At 54.4% G+C, this 17279-nt stretch overlaps 1 protein-coding gene and 1 pseudogene across 4 annotated transcripts in view; one reads left to right on the top strand and one right to left on the bottom strand.

Moving 5' to 3' along the window:
• The window catches only part of LRFN2 (leucine rich repeat and fibronectin type III domain containing 2), a 187810-nt gene that overhangs the window by 8804 nt on the left and 161727 nt on the right, over positions 1-17279 (bottom strand). The window lies entirely within an intron of this gene.
• LOC139077554 (U6 spliceosomal RNA) lies at positions 7918-8017 on the top strand (annotated as a pseudogene).

Consider the following 17279-nt stretch of genomic DNA (forward strand, 5'->3'; position numbering starts at 1 on the left):
ACCAGCAGTTTAAGAAGAAATCACAGGAGCATGCTGGTTGTTCTACTATTTTCTCTCAGATCTGTCTTCCCTTTCACCTGCCCCGCTCTGCACGCTGAGGAACTACATTTCCCAGACTCCCTTGCCTGTTCCCAGGCTCCTTTGCCCTTGGGCTTCCAGGTAGAGTTGGCCGATGGAGGCACTGGAGGAAGGCTAGAGGTTGGGAGGAGGGGAGAAGCCAGGTATTTCTTCCTCATTTTCTGCTTCAAGTGGTGTCTCTTGTCAGCTCCTGAGCCTCCTCTGTGATCCCAGCTCCCTGGGTTCTAGCTCCTGCCGGATGGATTTGGATTTTCAGCTCTGGTCATAGCTTCTCCTCCATGTTCCTCCATCCTTGGAAGCGGGCAGCCTCCTGCTGTAACTAATCTGATGCTTCACAGCCCCTGGTTGACCCCTCTGCAATTCCATCACCCATAGAACCCAACCCCTGTAGTGGACACCCTCTTAGATCTAGAGTATTCTTTTTGTTTTTTCCTAATTGAATCCTGAGTGACACAAGGAGATAACCTTTACTGGACGAGAATATTCTACCTGTTGACATCATCTTTTCCTTGCACTTTGGGAAGAGCCTATCATTACTTCACATCAGCAGAACAATCTTGGCCTTACCTACTGGAACTCCAGCTTTAGGGAGCTCTTGGCCACCTTCTCTCAATCACCCATCGTTCCCCAAATAAGCCACCTTGACCCCTGTGTGTATAGCAGCCCCTCTTCCTAGAACCACCTGGCAACCTTGTCCTTTAAGGCCTGACTCCAATGTCAGTCCTGACGCCACCTGGAACGGCTCCTGCTCTCTCTCCCTCAGCCCTCCCTGCTTTCCTCTGTTTGTGCGGGTGTCTCCCTCAAGGACGCAGGCTGTGTCTTATTCATCTTTGCATCTCCACTGGCCTAGAGTCAGGGCTGAGTAAATATTTACCCCACTTTTCAGCGGTGAATGAAAGAGTGCTTTGTTAAATGTTAAGGCCTATACAAATGTGAGCGATTCTTATTTAAATACGACACTGCCTAATGGTGACTCTCAGACTCCGGCTGGTCCCGAGAACGTGTTTCTGGAGAGGCGTTTTACTACATCCTTGAGGCTCACCACATGGACTCCTGACCACTTTTCATGGGTGCACACGTAGACATGTGTTTGGGGTGTGTGAATGCGGGTGTGCAGGTGAATGTATGTGTGTGAAACAATGTGTGTGGGGCATGTCTGTGTGTCTAAGTATCATTTGAGAGTTGAATGTGGGTATTTGTGAGCATGTGTGTGTGAGAGAGGATAGGGGTTCACATACATATAGTACGTAAAGGTTCTGGTCCCAGGTGACATTAGTCGCTGTTCTGCCACCCAGCTCCCAACCCCCAGAGGCTCCCACATGGCCCTTGACACTTCTGAGGTGACTCCTGTATGACCTCTCTCAGAGACTTGCAGGCCTGGCCTGCTCTTTCCTAATTGCTGCCATTAACGGCATCCGGGGAATCCGGGAAAGGACGGGGAGGGTTTCTAGGAGTCTCCACCGGGCCCTGGGCAAAACCTGTGAGCTGACCACCAAAGGCCACTCTGCCCCTTTCCCAGGCTCTCTCCAGCCCACAGTCCCCCGTCTCCCTTGCAGTTAGGGGTGTCCAAGTGGTAAGTTCTGGCAATGAAATGTGGCCATCACCATCTGTGCCACCTCAGGTCCAGGCCTTGAAAGAGCAGGAGAGCCTGCCCTCACTCTCCGTCCCTTCTGCTGACCGGCCCTGGGTGTGGGGACCCGCCTGGACCTGCAGACAACAACAGGGGCCAAGGGGTGGTGGGAAGCGGGAGCCTGAGCCCCCCCCGAAGAAGGCGCCCTGTAACCCAGAGGCAGCCCTGGGCTCTCAGGAGAGTGAGAAATCAAATTCTAGAATGGTTGGAGCCCTGATGCGTCTGGCACCTTTGCAATGGCAGACAACGCTCCTGACTGATGGGCCCTGCAGATGGGACGAGGGAGCCCGAGGAGCTGGCGCTGTGAGGTGTGTGGCAGAGGGAGCGGGAGCGAGTGTGTGCAGGGGTGACCCAAGGGTGTGTGTGTATTTGTGTAAGAGGGAGAAATTGGCGCTGGCGTCTACACAAGCAGTATACTTCTTGCTTTTCTGGAGTCATCAGCAGACTTAGCCTCACTCATCTGCAGCCTCCAGCCCCATCGGCCCCCAGCCCTATTTGGGGCCCCGCATCAACGATGCTCCAGGGCTGCCTGCCAAGCCCGACACCCACGTGGGGATGCCCGGCAGGCCTGCCCCGTGCCACCTCCCTGCTCTCTGGCCGCCCAATCTCCAAGGGCAGGAAACGGCCGCATCAGCCCAGGCAGGCCACCCTGGCTCCACCCTCCCCAGCAGCACCACGGGGCCTGTTTGCCAACACTGCAAGGGAGCAGGAGATGCAGCCGGTCCTGTCTCGTATGCGGTTGTGTACTTGCCACGTGCCGGGTGCCAGTCTGCACACTGACTCCAGGAGGTAGGAATGATCACCCCCACATCACAGATGGAGAAACTGAGGCTTAGGCTCATCGGCCACCTGCTCCAGTTCACACAGTTGGAAAGTGGCTGAGCCAGTGTGGTGAGCCAGGTCTGCCAGGCCACTGAGTGAGGCCTTCCCTGTACTGTGCCACCTTACCCTGAATTGAGCAGAATCAGATTTTAGTAGGAAGCAAGGCTCAGAGTCAAGCTAACTGTTTAACAGCAATTAAAACAACAACAACACATGTTACTATAATGACAGCTAACGTTTGTTGAACGCTTCCTATATGTCCAACACTGTTCGGAGTACTCTACAGGTATTAACGATTTAATCCTCAGAGCAACTCTAGGAGGGAGATGCTATTATCCCCATTTTATAGGTTAAGAAATTGAGGCTCAGAGAGGTTAAGTGACTTGCCTAAGATCTCACAGAGAACGTTTGTGCCTAGCCAAGATTCAAACCTGGTACTCTCACATTACCTTAATTAATGCTCATGATAACCCTGGGAATTACCTTTCATAATTGTGCTCCCCATTTTAGAAATAGTGATTAACTGAATTGCCCTGAGGTCACATAGCTAATTAGAGTCAGAAATGGGATTCCAATGAGTGATGAGGGTGTCTTGCTACTTCACAATGCTCATGGGATCACCGAAGGAAGTGAGGGAGCCACCTGCATGTCCGCGGGGAGTTTCTTGGCAGAGGCAGCTGCTAGTGCAAAGGCCCTGAGGCAGGAACAGTGAGGAGGCTGGGGTGGCTGGACAGAGAGAGAGAAAGGGAGAGTGGTAGAAAATGAGGTCACCAAGGTAGTAGCCAGGAGCCAGGTTCTGGAGGGCTTGCAAATACATTTGGTCTTGTGTTCCAACTCTGAGGATTTTCTGGGTGCCAGTGTTGAGAAGGATTCTGATGCTGTGTTCAAACTCTGTGGGACAGAGTGCTATGGCTCTGGGAGAACGTCTATCTCTTATTTGTTGTTTCTGGTCTAGGAATTAGGGAGCAGTGGGAGGGAATCCCCAGGATTACCAGTACACGTTGCAGAATGCCCTCTTCTGGGGCCTGGTGCTGAAGGCTGGCCTTCCCTGATCGCACCACCCTGAGTGGTGGGTCAGAAGCCCCTTATCAGCTTCTGAGGAGGGCCGGGGCTGGGGGGCAGGCTGTCTCTCCTGCCTCTGCCCCTCCTGAGAACGTGGGGCCCCCGGGACCCTCAGGCTCTCTGTCTTCTTGGCAGTGACTTCTCCCTGGCAGCAAGTAAAGGAGCCACAGTCCTCTCAGTGTGGTTGAGATGCTGTGGCAGGGCACCCCACCCACATGCCCACAGCCCTCCAGACAGCAGGCAGGCTTGGGGACCAAAACCCCTGTTGAATCAGTGTCTGGGTGTCCTCTACAGCTTCTCCCCCAAGTCTCTTCTCTGTAAGCAGCCAGAGGAACGCGTTAAAGTGCAGGTCAGATCCAGTCCTTCCTCTGCTCACCCGCAGTGCGACCAGTCTCATGTAGTCAAGGTCTTCATGGGGCCCAGAGACCCCCCATAGTCTGCCCCTCACCTCTCCAATCTCTCCTCCTACTCCCCCGGCTCACTCTGCACAGCCACCTGGCCTCCTGCTATTCCTCAAAGCCGCCAAAGGTGCTCCTGCCTCAGGGCCTTTGCACTGCTGTTGCCCTGGTCTGGAAGCTCCTCCTCCAGATGTCCACATGCTCACTGCCTTACTACCTTCAAGTCTCTGCTCCAATGTTCCCTTCTTGGGGAGACCATCCCCAACCCTGCCCTATTTAACATTGTGGGCTCCCCCATCTCTACTCTGGCCCCCCCAAGCCCCTTATTCGGCTTCATTTTCCCCTGTTGCACTTTACTTGCCTGACAGATTATGTCATTTGCCTATTTGCTATGCTTACTGTCAATCATCTATCTTTCTCTCTTTCCACTAGAATGTCAGCTCCCTGAGATGAGGGGTTTGATCTGTCTTTTTCAGTGATATTTTCCCAACTTCTAAAATAGCACTTGGCACAAAGTAGGCCCTCAAAACATTTGTTGGGTGGTAAATAAAATGAATGTTCTATATTTACACTGCCCCATACAGTAGCTGCACATGGGTATTTAAATGTAACTTCAAATGAAATAAAATTAAAGTGTCAGTTCACTGGGTACAGGTCAAGCATTCGGTAGTCACTTGTGGCCAGCCGCCACCCCACTGGACTGCACAGAGATCCACAGGATGGTGTCTTCCAGAGCGTGCTCAGCAGCCTTGTCCTGCACTCCAGCGGAGGAGGGAAGACAGTCGTTTCCTGTGTGAGCCCTGACACACCAGACAGGTGGGCTGGTCCAGGGAACCCTGTCCAGCTCAGGGACAGCTCCCGCCCAGGGACGACTTGGTGATGGAGGTTTCCGTGGGGGCCTCTGCTCTCGGTCTCCCCAGGCATTCTCTCCGTGACTGGATGGTGTCATCCCTTCTTTTTGGTTCCTCCAGCTTCCCTGGGCTCCTAGGGCCTCTGGGTCCAGTGGGCTCTCTCTGGGGTTCCCCAGGGCCTGGTTCAAGGTCGCCTCCCCCTGGGCGTGCTATGACTCTCAGCCGCACGTTCAGCTGCGGTCCAGTACCTTCCCAGGAGCTGTCTCACTTTCCCCACGGTCCTCAGACAGGGCCGGCCCTGGGCCACACTGAGGCTCTGGCCCTCTCTGGTCCTTGTTCCGTAATCTCGTTCCCGCTTTTCTGTTTCTCATCTATCGGTTACCCATGACGCTTCTGATGCGTGTGTCTCTATTAAGATAAACCTCTGCTCCAGCCAATCACAATGCCACACGCCCCTCTCAGGATACCCGCGTGGGAAGGAGTTGCTGCAGAGGCTGCAGGGTGCGGTGGCGATGGGCACAGACTCTGGGGTCATGTGCTAGTTCTGCCACCGACGAGCTGTAATAACTCACCTTGGGCAATTCCTTAAACTTCCTGGGCCTTAGCTTCTTAGAAATAGCCTATTTCTGTAAACTGGGGCATTCATAATCGCTGCCTGATAGGGTTGTTACGAGGTTTAACGAGCCATGATTCATAAGGCCCTAGATCAGCGTCTGGCACGTAGTAAGCTCCACTCGAGGGTTTGTTATATAAAGGAGCGGGTGATGCTGAACCAGAAGAAAGCCATCTCGGATGGTGGGAATCCAGGCCTCGGGATTTGCGGCTGGTAAACCTCCCGCAAGTGAGACACTGGCAGGCTTGGGCAGGGCAACATCACGAATTCAATACTCACAGCAGGACGTGGTTTGGCCCCACGTGACTCTGAAAGTCTTTTTCAGAAGACACGTGGTGAGAGTGTTAGTTAAGCCCTGGCTGAGCCATTGCAGAGATCACTGGAAATTAGGCCAAAGTGAGCTGAGTCACAGCGGGCTGCCTCTGCACTCATCTCCTCCGGAGTAAGGGCTTACCTGGCGACAGGTGAGGACACACCTGGGGAGGCCCTGCCTTTGCTCCCTGACTCGGGAAGTGGGACAGATCTGCCTGGCAAGGGTCTGAGAAAGTTGCCAGCCCCTGTGTTGGCCCGAGAGGACAAAGGCTCCAAGGGAGGGACCTTCCCCCTGCTCCGTGGCGCTCCTGCATGGAGGGGAGAAAGCCAGGAGGGCAGAGTGCGAGCACAGGACCACCAGGGTTCAAAGGCCAGTGCCTTCACTTACTGGCTGTGTGACCTTGGGCAAGCCACTTAACCTCTCTGTAAAGGGAGGCAGATGATAGGGACCCCCTCACAGGATTGCTATGAGGACTAAGTGAGTCAAGGCCTGTAATTTGAACCATGCCTGCTCCACAGTAAGCACTTAGTTCATGCTAGTGATTGTGACTGAGGGAGTGATGAGGCCCCAGTGAGGACAGAGAGACGGCTCCAGCAGGTGTGAGGTTAGACATGGGCTAGTGAGGCAGGTCCACAGCCCAGCTCAGGGGCCGGCAGTCTGTCTCCGTCACTGGGCTCAGCCTGCCCTCGGCCCAGGTGCTGACTCCGCAAGGCACTGGCCGGCTCTTTCTAGTTCTCCCTCTGCCATCTCCATTCCCAGCCCACGGGAACTCCTGCTTAGAGGGGCCCTGAAAGTAACTCGGTTCACCAGTCGCTCTATACCTGGCCCCTCTGGCTGTCAGCACCCCATCACACACTCCCAGGATGTGCCAGGCAGCCCGCCCCAGCTTTGCACAATTCCATGCGGCTCAGCATCTGCTCATGTTGGTCCGTGGTCCGACAGCCAGCTGCTTCCTCCCACCGGCCCAGCTCAACCCCACCGGGCCTCCCAGAACAACGTGTTTCTTTCTCTACATGTGTCGGTGCTTCCCAAAGGGTGAAGCAGCTGTCATCCCACCTCGAGTTTTCACTCCAGAATTAGCATTTCCATGCTTCTGACCATTTCCCTGGGACACAGTTTCCAGCTTCTATCCTGGCTGCCCCCCCCGATCACATACAAATTCATCTTGGCCCTTCTTTTTGGGGCTCTGAGCACAGAGAGCAGGGCCAGATCCCACATTCCCCCAACCAGACATCACATTTCTCGTAAGGCCCCCCACCCAAGAGTGGGCTGGACTTTTCTGGAAGCTGCATCCCATCAACGGCTCACACCGAGCAGGCGCCAATGGAAAAGCCCTGTGATGTTCCCAGGGTTGCTACTAAACCACATTGCTCCCATTCTGTTCCCCTAAAGTGGCGTTTCTGCCATTGCCGCCTGAGCCATCCCAGGTGAGCCCCCCAGCCCACAGCAGGCCTCTCTCTGTCCCTGTCTCTGTCGCTGTCTCCGTCTCTCTGTTTGTCTTTATCTCTCCCTCTGCCGCTCTTCATCCCCCTCTCTATGGACACAGGACTTTTCTCTGTATTTGGCTGTCCTTAGCTCTCAGCCTGCAAGGACTAGGTGGGCACGTCTCAGAGAAAAGAGTGTGAGCTTCGGAATCAAAGAACTGTCTTTGAATGCCAGTTCTGCCCCTGACCAACCATGGGACTCTGGGTCATGTTCTCCTCTCTCTGATCCTCAGTTTGCTCACGTGGGAGATGGGACAGCAGTACCAACCTCCTGTGGTGAGTGTGAGAAATTCGTGGAATGGGATAAACATGGCGCCCCTTCGCTCCTCCTTCCCAGGGCCATCTGGGTCCCCGAGGACGATGATGATGAGGATGAGAGATGCCATTTATCTCCTTCAGGAGCTGAGAAACGCTTGCTTAATAACAATTCATCACTTACAGAAAAAACGCAGAAGGTGTCAGACCAATTATACCTTATTGTAAACACAGGAGCGTGCAAAATGAAGATTCCCCGCCAGCCGCGTCCAAAACGCACTAGAACAACTGGAGATGTCAAGTCGACGCCACCCAATGAGGAACCTGACCAGATAATGCTCCCCGGTTGGCGGATTCATGGGGGCAGCACCCAGGGGCAAAGTCACCTGCAGCACCAACCTCCTTAAAAAAGTGCTCTCTTTGATGGCACATGTACTAAAATTGGAATGAAAATGAGCATTGCCCCCTGCACAAGGATGACACACAAATCTGTGATGCATGACCATATTTTTATGAAAGTCTGATACGTGTTACAACATGGATGAACCTTGAGGACATTACGCTAAGTGAAATAAGCCAGACGCAAAAGGACAGATACTGTATGTTTCTGCTTCTCTGAGGTTCCTGGAGGAGTCAAACTCAGACAGAAAGTAGAAGGGTGGGCGCCATGGGCTGGGGGGGCGGGGATGGAGAGTTAGTGTCTCAGGGGTACAGAGTTCCATGTTGTGGAGAAGGATGGTGGTGATGGTTGCACAGTGACGTGACTCAATGCCCCTGAACTGTACCCTTAAAAATGCTTAAAATAGGAAAGTTTATGTTATGTGTATTTTAGCACAATAAAAAAAAAAATGCTATCATAAAGCCAATTCTGCCAAGTGGGCAGGAGGAGGAGAGGCGGTTGGAAATTATCTGTCACTTTTCTGTCACTGCAGCATGGCTGGTGCACACTCAGTGGCAGTCACCACCGGCAGGGGCCTCTTGGTTACTGTCCACGGGCTTGGTCAGCCTGTCAGAACCGGGGTAGTAGGCAGCTTTTGGGGAGGGCTCCTGGGTGGGCAGGGTGGTCCCTGGCTGTCTGCTTGCTCTTCTACAGCTATCCTGATGGTTGCAGAACGGGGCAGTTTCAGAGCAGGACATGGCACAAGTCAAATGCATGCAGCGAAGGTGCTGAAGATGAAGGGCGGCGGCCCATAGCATCCGCCGTGGTGTCAGCTGGGCCTGGGTTCACGCCCCGCTCTGCCACCAACTATCTGTGCGACTCAAAGCAGACTGTCTAACCCTCTCTGGCTTAGTTAAATAGGAATGCTAGTACCCTAATTTGTAGGAATAGGGTCAGGATTCACTGAGATAAAGTGTTATAAATGCCTGGCGTGAGGCCTGGCAGTAATGAATGAACAGTTAGCGCAGGTTTTGTTTCAATGACAATGGTGAAGTCAACAAGGACCCTTGACAGAAGAAATCAAGATGAAATGAAGTCCCCAGGCATTTCGTGGATGGGTTTGGGAGCCTGCCATTTCCCCCAACTATAATTCCCTCCCTCTGCCAGATCAGAAGCTCCCTGAAGGAGGGAAGTGTTCCAACCCCCAGGCTGAGTGTGTACCACGGAGAAGAAAGGCTACTGACTGTGCAACGTAGGCAAGTCACGTCCCATCTCTCAGCCTCACTCAGTTTTCCTGCCTGCAAAATGGGTCAATAACATTGATCACGCGGTATCTTTGTGAAATTTAAATATGATGCTATTTGTTCAGTGCAGTGATTAGAATGTGTTTGTGCGATAGAAAGCTGCCAGGATGAGGTGTGACTTGGTGTCTGAAGATGGGGTTCAAATCCCGGCCCACCATCCGCTAGCTGAGTCATCTTGAACAAGGAGCTATTACCCCTCTGGACCTCAGCTTCCCCCTCTGTCAAATGGGCATGATGAGACTGCTGGCTGCCCCAGAGGACCGTTGAGAAAAACACAAAGATTCGAATCGAGACAGCATGTTGATGATGCATTCGCAGAGGTGAGGGGGGGTTTTCTAAAGGGGACACTCAGGACCTGAGTGACCAAGAAAACGACGGGCACTTCCTGGGGGGCCACTCCAAGCTGCGCGACGGGGGCTGGGCTCCATGTGGCCCGTCGGGCATCTGGCTGGCTGAGCTGCAGCATCATTCTGAGCACCGCCTCCCCCTGGGATGAGAGATGCCCTTTCCAGTAGGGGAGTCAGGAGATGCCGGCTCAGCACTTCTCCGGCTGCGTTTCTGCTGATCCTGCCCCAGTGCCTTCCGCCTCTAACAAGCAGGCTGGCCACAAAGAGATTAGTTAGGGGCGGGGAGAGAAACCACCTCTGGCGTTAGACGTGGTGGGCTGTGGGGAGGCCACCCTGTCCAGCCAAGTGGGAGGGAGGAGAAAGGAGCAGAGCTGTCCACACCCACCAAATAGCCTCAGGTCCAGGCTGGATGGAAAAGGCGCTAACCCTGGCTCTGTCGCAGACTTGCTGTGTGGCCTTGGGCAAGTCACTTCCCTTCCCTGTGCTTCAATGTCCAATTCTGACATTCTAGAATTCTACAAGAATACCATCAGAAGCGGGGTGACAGGAACAAGGGGGAGGCAGGAGAAGGGCAGGCAGGACACAGTCATCAAAGGGCTGTGGGAGTTCAGGCACCCAGGCCCCCACTCTGAGAGCACACACAGTGAGGTGGGCTCTGGGCTCAAATCCAGACTCACAACTTACTGGCTGCAGAATCTCTGCCCCATTACTTAACTGCCTGGACCTTCAGTCTTCTTGTTTATAGAAGCAGTTTGCAAACCTAATTTGCAGAGTCATACGAGGTTTAGAAATAACATACGCAAAGCGCAGATGTACAATATATACTCAGTGGAGGATATACGTATACAGTAAACACCCACTTCCTTTGTCATCTGTCCATCATCTCCCCATCGCCTTTTTTACAGAGAACACTGACACTATCCAACCTGCCCATCTCCCAGCAGGACCTCTCGCAGCCGCCCAAGGTGAGCTATCTGGGGCACCGGCCGCTTGTCTTGGGGCTCGGGGTCTCTGTGCCAAGTGAGAAGACGAACCTCACTATGGGGTTTACTCATTAGCCACGAGCTCTCAGGTGAGGCCGGCCTGGTGGTGCACCGTCCTGGTTTTCAACGGGAGTAACTAAAAGTAGCAGCTTTATTACCTTCCCCTCCCCAGCCCATCCCCAAGCCTGGGGACATCAGCTCCTGTGGGACCATGAGCACAGAATAGAGCCTCTAATGCACTTCAGTGTCCCTGGAGGATGGCCTGGGAGCTGTGATCTTAGCATGGCAGTAAGCATGTGAGGAAATCACAGATTGACTCGTGTGTGTACTTTGCCGGGAGTCTCTCTAGCACTTTAGTGGGGCCCGGGAACTGGCCTGCTCCCCTCCCTCTCCTGGGCCGGCCAGGAGAGGTGACGCTGGGCTGTGGATGAAGCAAGGTGGATGGGTGGCTGCCCCTGCCCCTATCCCATACACGCAGCAGGTGGACGGTGAAGCTGGGCAGGGTAGCTGTGTTCATTGACTGACGGAGGGGTGTGTGTGTGTGTCTATTGGCCGGTGTAGAAGCCTCCTTGGTGTGTGAGCAGAGGGGGCTGTTGGCTTGAGGCTGTGAGCCTATGTGAGCGTTGAATTGAGGTGAGCATTTGAGTCAGTTGGAGCAGTTGAGAAATTGTCTCTGCAGGGGCGTGCAAGGCTCCCCGTGATCCGGCCCCACCACCTCCTGCCCACCTCTGCGACTCTGCCTCTCACTCTCTCTCCTGCAGCCACCCTGGCCCCTTGTGGCTTCTTGGATGTGCTCTGGCCTTGCAGCCTCGCCCCAGCTGTTCCCTCTGCCTGGAATGCCCTTCCTGCAGACCTCTGCTTGGCTCACCTCCTTCAAGTCTCTGCCAGGTCTCGCCTTCTCAGTGCGACCTGCCAGGCCCCCTGTTTGCTATTGCCCACCACCCCCAGGCCCTTTCCCCTGCTCTGCTGTATCTCTGGTGCAGAGCAGGACTGCCTCCCGCACCATATAATTTACCCATTTATCGAGCTTGTTGCCAGTCTCCCCCACGAGGACAAGGATCTCTGCTTGTTTTGTTCACTGATGCATCCCAAGCACCCAGAATGGGAGCATTTATTTTACGGCATATTTGCCTCCGGTTTCTCGTTTGTAACATGGAGACGATAATAGAAGCTCTCCCCTTCATGGAGTTGTTGGGCAGATTAAATGAATGAGCACCGACAAGCGCTGAGACCGGTGTCCGGCACAGAGTTCAATAAACGTTAGCTATTATTATTACGCTCTAGCTCCACTCGAGGAGGGACGATCAGACGAGCGATCCACGTGAAGGAACTGGTGGTCAGGCAGGTGATGACGCTCAACGCTTCTCCCTGTGCTCCCAGCCCACCACTGGAAAATTCCCAGGAAGGAAAATTCCCCGACCTTCCCCAGTCTTGGAAACCCATATTTTTGGACCCCCTTTTAGTTAAGAAGTTAGTTATCAGTATCTTTATTACCTTTTTTTTGTAAATCAAGGGAGGAAGCAAGCAAGCCCCCAGCCTGCCCTGCCCGGGGCTGCACAGCTCCCGGGTCCCCCAGGTAGGTAACAGAAGGTGACCAGCAAACCCATCCTCTGATGGGTGTGACTGCAATTCGGACCACGCAGGACCCCAGCTCTGGCCTGGGAGTCAGGCACCCAGATTCTTCTCCCAGCTCTGCCACCCCTAACATGGCCCAGAGCAAGTCCCGCCCCTTGTCTGGGTCTCTGCTCCTCCCTGGCATGGGGAGGGGCTGGGATCAGACCATCGTTAAGGTCTTTCCAGCCTCCTCCATTCATGCAAGGAATTTTCATGGAGCACCTGTTACGTGCCAGCGCTGCCCGAGGCACTGGGGACACAGCAGTGACCACAAGACTCAAGTCCCTGCCTCGAGGAGTTGACATTCTGGGCGGGGAGAGGGCAGACAGTAAATGACAAACATGATCGGTAAATTATTTAGTATGTTAGAAAGTGGAGCGCACTATGGGAAAAAGGAAAAGCAGAGCAGGTGAAAAGAAGGTGAAAGTTTGGGGCAGGGAGGGCAGGCTCAGCTTAAGAAGGTGACCTCTGAGCTGAAGGACAGCTTACATTCTGGGCACCTAAGGATCTCAGTGATTCTGGCACTGCTGTATTCCAGAGAGAGCACTGTGTGGGGTCCCCCTGGGCCCCCATCTCTTCTTTTTCTCCATGTCTGAGCTGACTGATCCCCAGCTTGCCCAGGGGTGACGGGGCCGGAAGACAGATCAGCAAGGTTCCCGGGAGCGGCGCATGATTTACCACTGTCTTTACTCACAGTCTGATATTTCACAGCTCCCGTGGCTCTGATGGAATAAATATGACCTTTTATTCTTCACTTTGCTTAAGACTCAAGGTCAACAGCCCAGCTGTGATCTATGGGCTGCTCCCTCCACTGGACACCCACGAGCCGGAGAGCCATGGCTGTCAGAGATTCACGGCGCCATCCTCCAGCCCTGCACGCCCGCCTGCCCCTCAGCGCTGGGCCTGGGCTTTGCCTGGCGTGGGAGGCAGTGGACACAGTGGCTCTGGGGGATGATGGCTCATTGAGGGCAGAGACAAAGCCACACATCTCTTCCCTCTCTCCTGAGCACAACCCATCACTAGGCTTGAACCCGGGACCCGGGTTTCATTTCAGTCCTGGCAGGAGGCAGCCACAGGGAGGCAGAGCCGCCACGGTTCAAATGGCACGTTATAAATCACAACGCCCCAGGGTCTGGCCATCAGTTTTCTCAGCATGGAGAAGGGGCAAAGGACAGACACAGCCCACCCACGTCCGATGGAGCCCTCCAGGCCCTTTGGCAGCCGAGGCCTCCTTCTGCTTGCTGTGGCTGCGTGTCAAACCTCACCAGCGCTGCCTGGAAGTTCCCCCACTTGTCTAACTGAGATCCTCCCCTGTAGCACCCAGCTGTTTCCTCCTTCTGTGTGGTGGGCGGGACGCGTTGGTTTTCTCAGGATGGTTCTGAGCGTTGATGGGCTGACAGTGCTGGGTGTGTTAACAGATTGGGGTCCTGGGAAAGGGGCGGTCTAGAAGGAAAACGGGGTCACTGGCCTTGATTTTGAGCATACCACCTATGACCCCAAGACACCCATCTCACTCCTCCATCCTAACTCATCTCACCTGGGAGGAAGAGGAGCCTCAGCAGCTCTCTGGACCATGGTGGGCCTGGGTTTGAATTCTGGCTCTGCCACTTTCCGGCTGGGAGACCTTGCGCAGCTCACCTACCCTCCCTGATCCCGGAGTCCTGCCGGGCACCGTGGGCCTCATTGTCCCAGCAGCCGCCCAGGGCGGTTATGCGCATGCTCCGCGCACTCGCACTGTAGCTGCGCATTATCAGAGCATCCAGTGTGGACCTGGAGGTTGCCGGCGTGGGTTCGAATCCCGGGCAGGATAGGTGGGCAGGGTCTTAAACTCTTTGTGCCTCAGTTTTCCCATCTGTAAAATCAAGATAAGCACAGCGCCTTCTTCTTCGGGATGCTGAAAGAGCTAAACGAGCTAATAATGAAAGCCACTTAGAACGGTGCCTGGCACGTCATAATTTCTCGGAAAGATTGGCTCTTAACGTCATCACTACTGGAGAAGAAGCCACCTGCACCCACTCGGCAGTTTTGACCTAATTTCCATCAATCGGTTTTGTGATTTATAAGCCACAGACTTCCAGCCAAAGATAGGAGGTGACTTGAAACAGAAAAACACATGTAAAATGAGACAAGGAAATGTTTAAAAATGGCTTATGGCAGATCAAAAATCAGTAAGAAGGTTTGAAGTAGAGGCCCCGGACCCCACGATGGTTTGTTGTGACTTCCAACCATAAAGCCAGTTATAACGCCCACGAAGCTGCCACACTGCCCGGGGCCACTTTATCTGGGGAATAGCTTAGGGAGGAGGGGCACGATGGCCTCAGAACAATGCGAGGGGAGCGGCTTCCTCAGGGGCCCCTGTCTGTGGGGACTTGGACCATAGGGTGCCAGAGCGGGCTGAGGCTGCCTTCAGACGAGGGGCACCCCCGTCCAGGAGGGGCTGCCTCAGTTCACTTGGCTCCGGCCAGGCCACATCCAGCATACTGTCCACTGGACCCCCACACATGCCGAGGGACAGCACAACCTGGCATCTGAGACAAGGGACCAAGAGACACCGCAGAGGACACACCCCAGGTTCCCTCCTGCTCCAGAGACAAACATGGCAGCATTTTACCTGCAGGGCCTCCCGTGTCGCTTCACTCTTTGAGCTCCTACTTGATCTTCTGGGTCACCTCCTCCAGGAAGCCTTCCCTGACTGCTCCCCACCCCCCGCCCCCGGGGCCTGCTCTTGCATATGCTCAGACGGTACTTATCACAGCTGCAGTAACTGAATCAGAGATTACTCAAGTACTTAGTCCTTTAGTGTCTGTCTCCCTGGGAAACACGAACTTCAGGAGGCAGGAGTGTCCTGTTCATGGCCATCTTCCCCGCCAGTGGCCCAGACCTGCCACTACAAACATCAAATAAATACCTCTTGAATGACTAAAGGTAAAAGGCAAGAATGGAGGAAGGCAAGGAGGGGGATGTTGAACCTGAATGAAATAGCATTAGGTGAGCCATGAGAATATCTGCCCAAATTAAATGGACGTATTACGGAAGATGAATTTGTTTTCCTCCTGATGAGGATGAAGGCAGAATCTAAGGGGACATGGCAAAGGGTGACACATTTGGAGCTGGAATAGGGAGAATCTTTTTAGCTAAACAACAGTGGTGTGGGCTTTTGAAAAAAAAAGGAGGGGGGAGTTTCCTGTGTCTGGAAGTTGTCCCCATTGGGGCCGGTCAACATCCTGCATGGTAGGATGGGGAGACGGGTGGGAGGGGTGGTGTGCATCATCAGGCTTCACGAAGAAAGGGGAGGACTGGCCTGGATGACCTGGAACTATCCCCTTCTCACTCTGGACCTTTTCCAATGGCTACGAGTAGCAAGAACTAGGCCCATTTTAAAGACAGAAGAACAGAGTCCAAGAGAGTTGTGATGAATAAATAGCTGGACCGGTCCCAAGACCTCGGCTTTCCCTCCTGCTCCCTGAACTCTCTCAAGCCCTCGGCAGTACATCCACACGGGGGTACTGGGCTTTGGGTTCCCTCACGACCCCTTCCTGATCCCCCTCTCATCCTACCGCTGAGACCTCCCCCGTGCCCTCCATCGTGTCTGTATCCTCTGCTGACCAGTCCCAGAGGAAACCACTTCAGCATCTCCCAGGTTTCTGCCCTGATAGATGCAAAGAAATGCATCTCTAATGGTGGACTTTCAGGCCCTCTTATCTTCTGTGAAGGAAGTAGTTTTGGACAGGGTCTTGTTCCTAGGCCCACGGTATACAGGAGGAGGGAGAGTGGGGTTTGGGTCTGAACCTGGGCACTCTTCTTAGCCTGGGGCAGGCTGCCCTCCCAACACCCCCACCCCCCCCCCCCCACGTTTGCTGCAGGACACAAGCTTCCTTCCAGCTCCCTGCCAGAGGGTCAGGACTGCTGAGCACCCGCCTAGCCAACCCAGCACTTTTCCGAGCCTCCCTGTTCCACTCAGAGCTTCTCTGAGCGACAATCAAAGCGTGGGGGAGGAGAGCAAGCAGCCTTGGGCGGCAGCCCCTGGCGCTGGCTCACACACGGTGGCATTTTGACGGGTGTAAAAATATCTCCCCGGAGCTTGGGGCCGGCTGCCGCTGCCGGAGCAGCTTCCAAGATCCCGTCTCCGCGCCCAGGGCCCGGCGGCTCCCCACCTGTCCACATGTGCCTGGGGGACAGAACACAGGGCTCCAAGGCCCCGACCGCCAGCCACGCCCACAGCCACCACCGCCGCCTCCATCGCCGTGGCCAAGGGCCGGCAAAACTCACTTAAGAGCCACTAAGAAGGCGATTTATTATCAGAAATACTGCAGCACATGCCTAATGAGCTAATTAAACAAGAAGAGAAATAATTACTCCCCATCAGAGTAAAAGGACACGGGCTCGGAGGGCAGGGGACGCTGGCTGAGGGGCTGGGACGCTGCTAGGGGGACGCTCTGCTCTGGAGAGGGAGATCTGAGATGCCTCCCACACAGGCCGCGGCTCAGCGAGGGGCCGGGCCAGGCGGCAGCAGGCCCAGGAGGGAATTCTGCCAGAAACATCCTGACCAAATGCTGCTTTGCTCCTGACCTGAGTACTTCCTGCTCACTCGGTGCCCACACCCTGCTCCCCTCCGGCCCCCAGAGCAAGCCCCAGGGGAAGAGATGGAACGATCCTTTCCCGTTTTCTCAGTGTGGATGTTTAGGAGCAGGAGGGTCTCAAGACACAGCCAAGCTGCCTGCAAGCGGCCTGTAACATGCCTGCCCACTGCAGTCTATTCTCCACCCAGCAGCCAGAATCTTCCTTCTTAATCACATCATGCCACTCTCCTGTATTCAACCTCCCAGTGGCTCCATCTCATTCCAGATAAAATCCAAGGCCTGGCCATGGCCTACAAGGACCTACATGACCCAGCCCTGCCCACTCCTCTAACCTCCTTTACTGTCACTCTTCCTCCAGATGCACTGTTTCTCCAAGAAGACAAGCTTGTTCCTACCCCAGGCCTTTGCACATGCTGTTTCCCCCTGCCTGGCTCTTTCCCTCACTCCATTCAGGTCTCTGTTCCAATGTCACTCCTTAGAGGGGCCATCCCTGACCATATATAAAACAGTAGTCCCCTACCCCCAGTCTCTGTCTCCTTACAGGCATGACTTTTCTTCCAGTGTAC

This window comes from Equus przewalskii, chromosome 19 (genome assembly GCF_037783145.1).
Source record: "Equus przewalskii isolate Varuska chromosome 19, EquPr2, whole genome shotgun sequence".
NCBI lineage: Eukaryota > Metazoa > Chordata > Mammalia > Perissodactyla > Equidae > Equus > Equus przewalskii.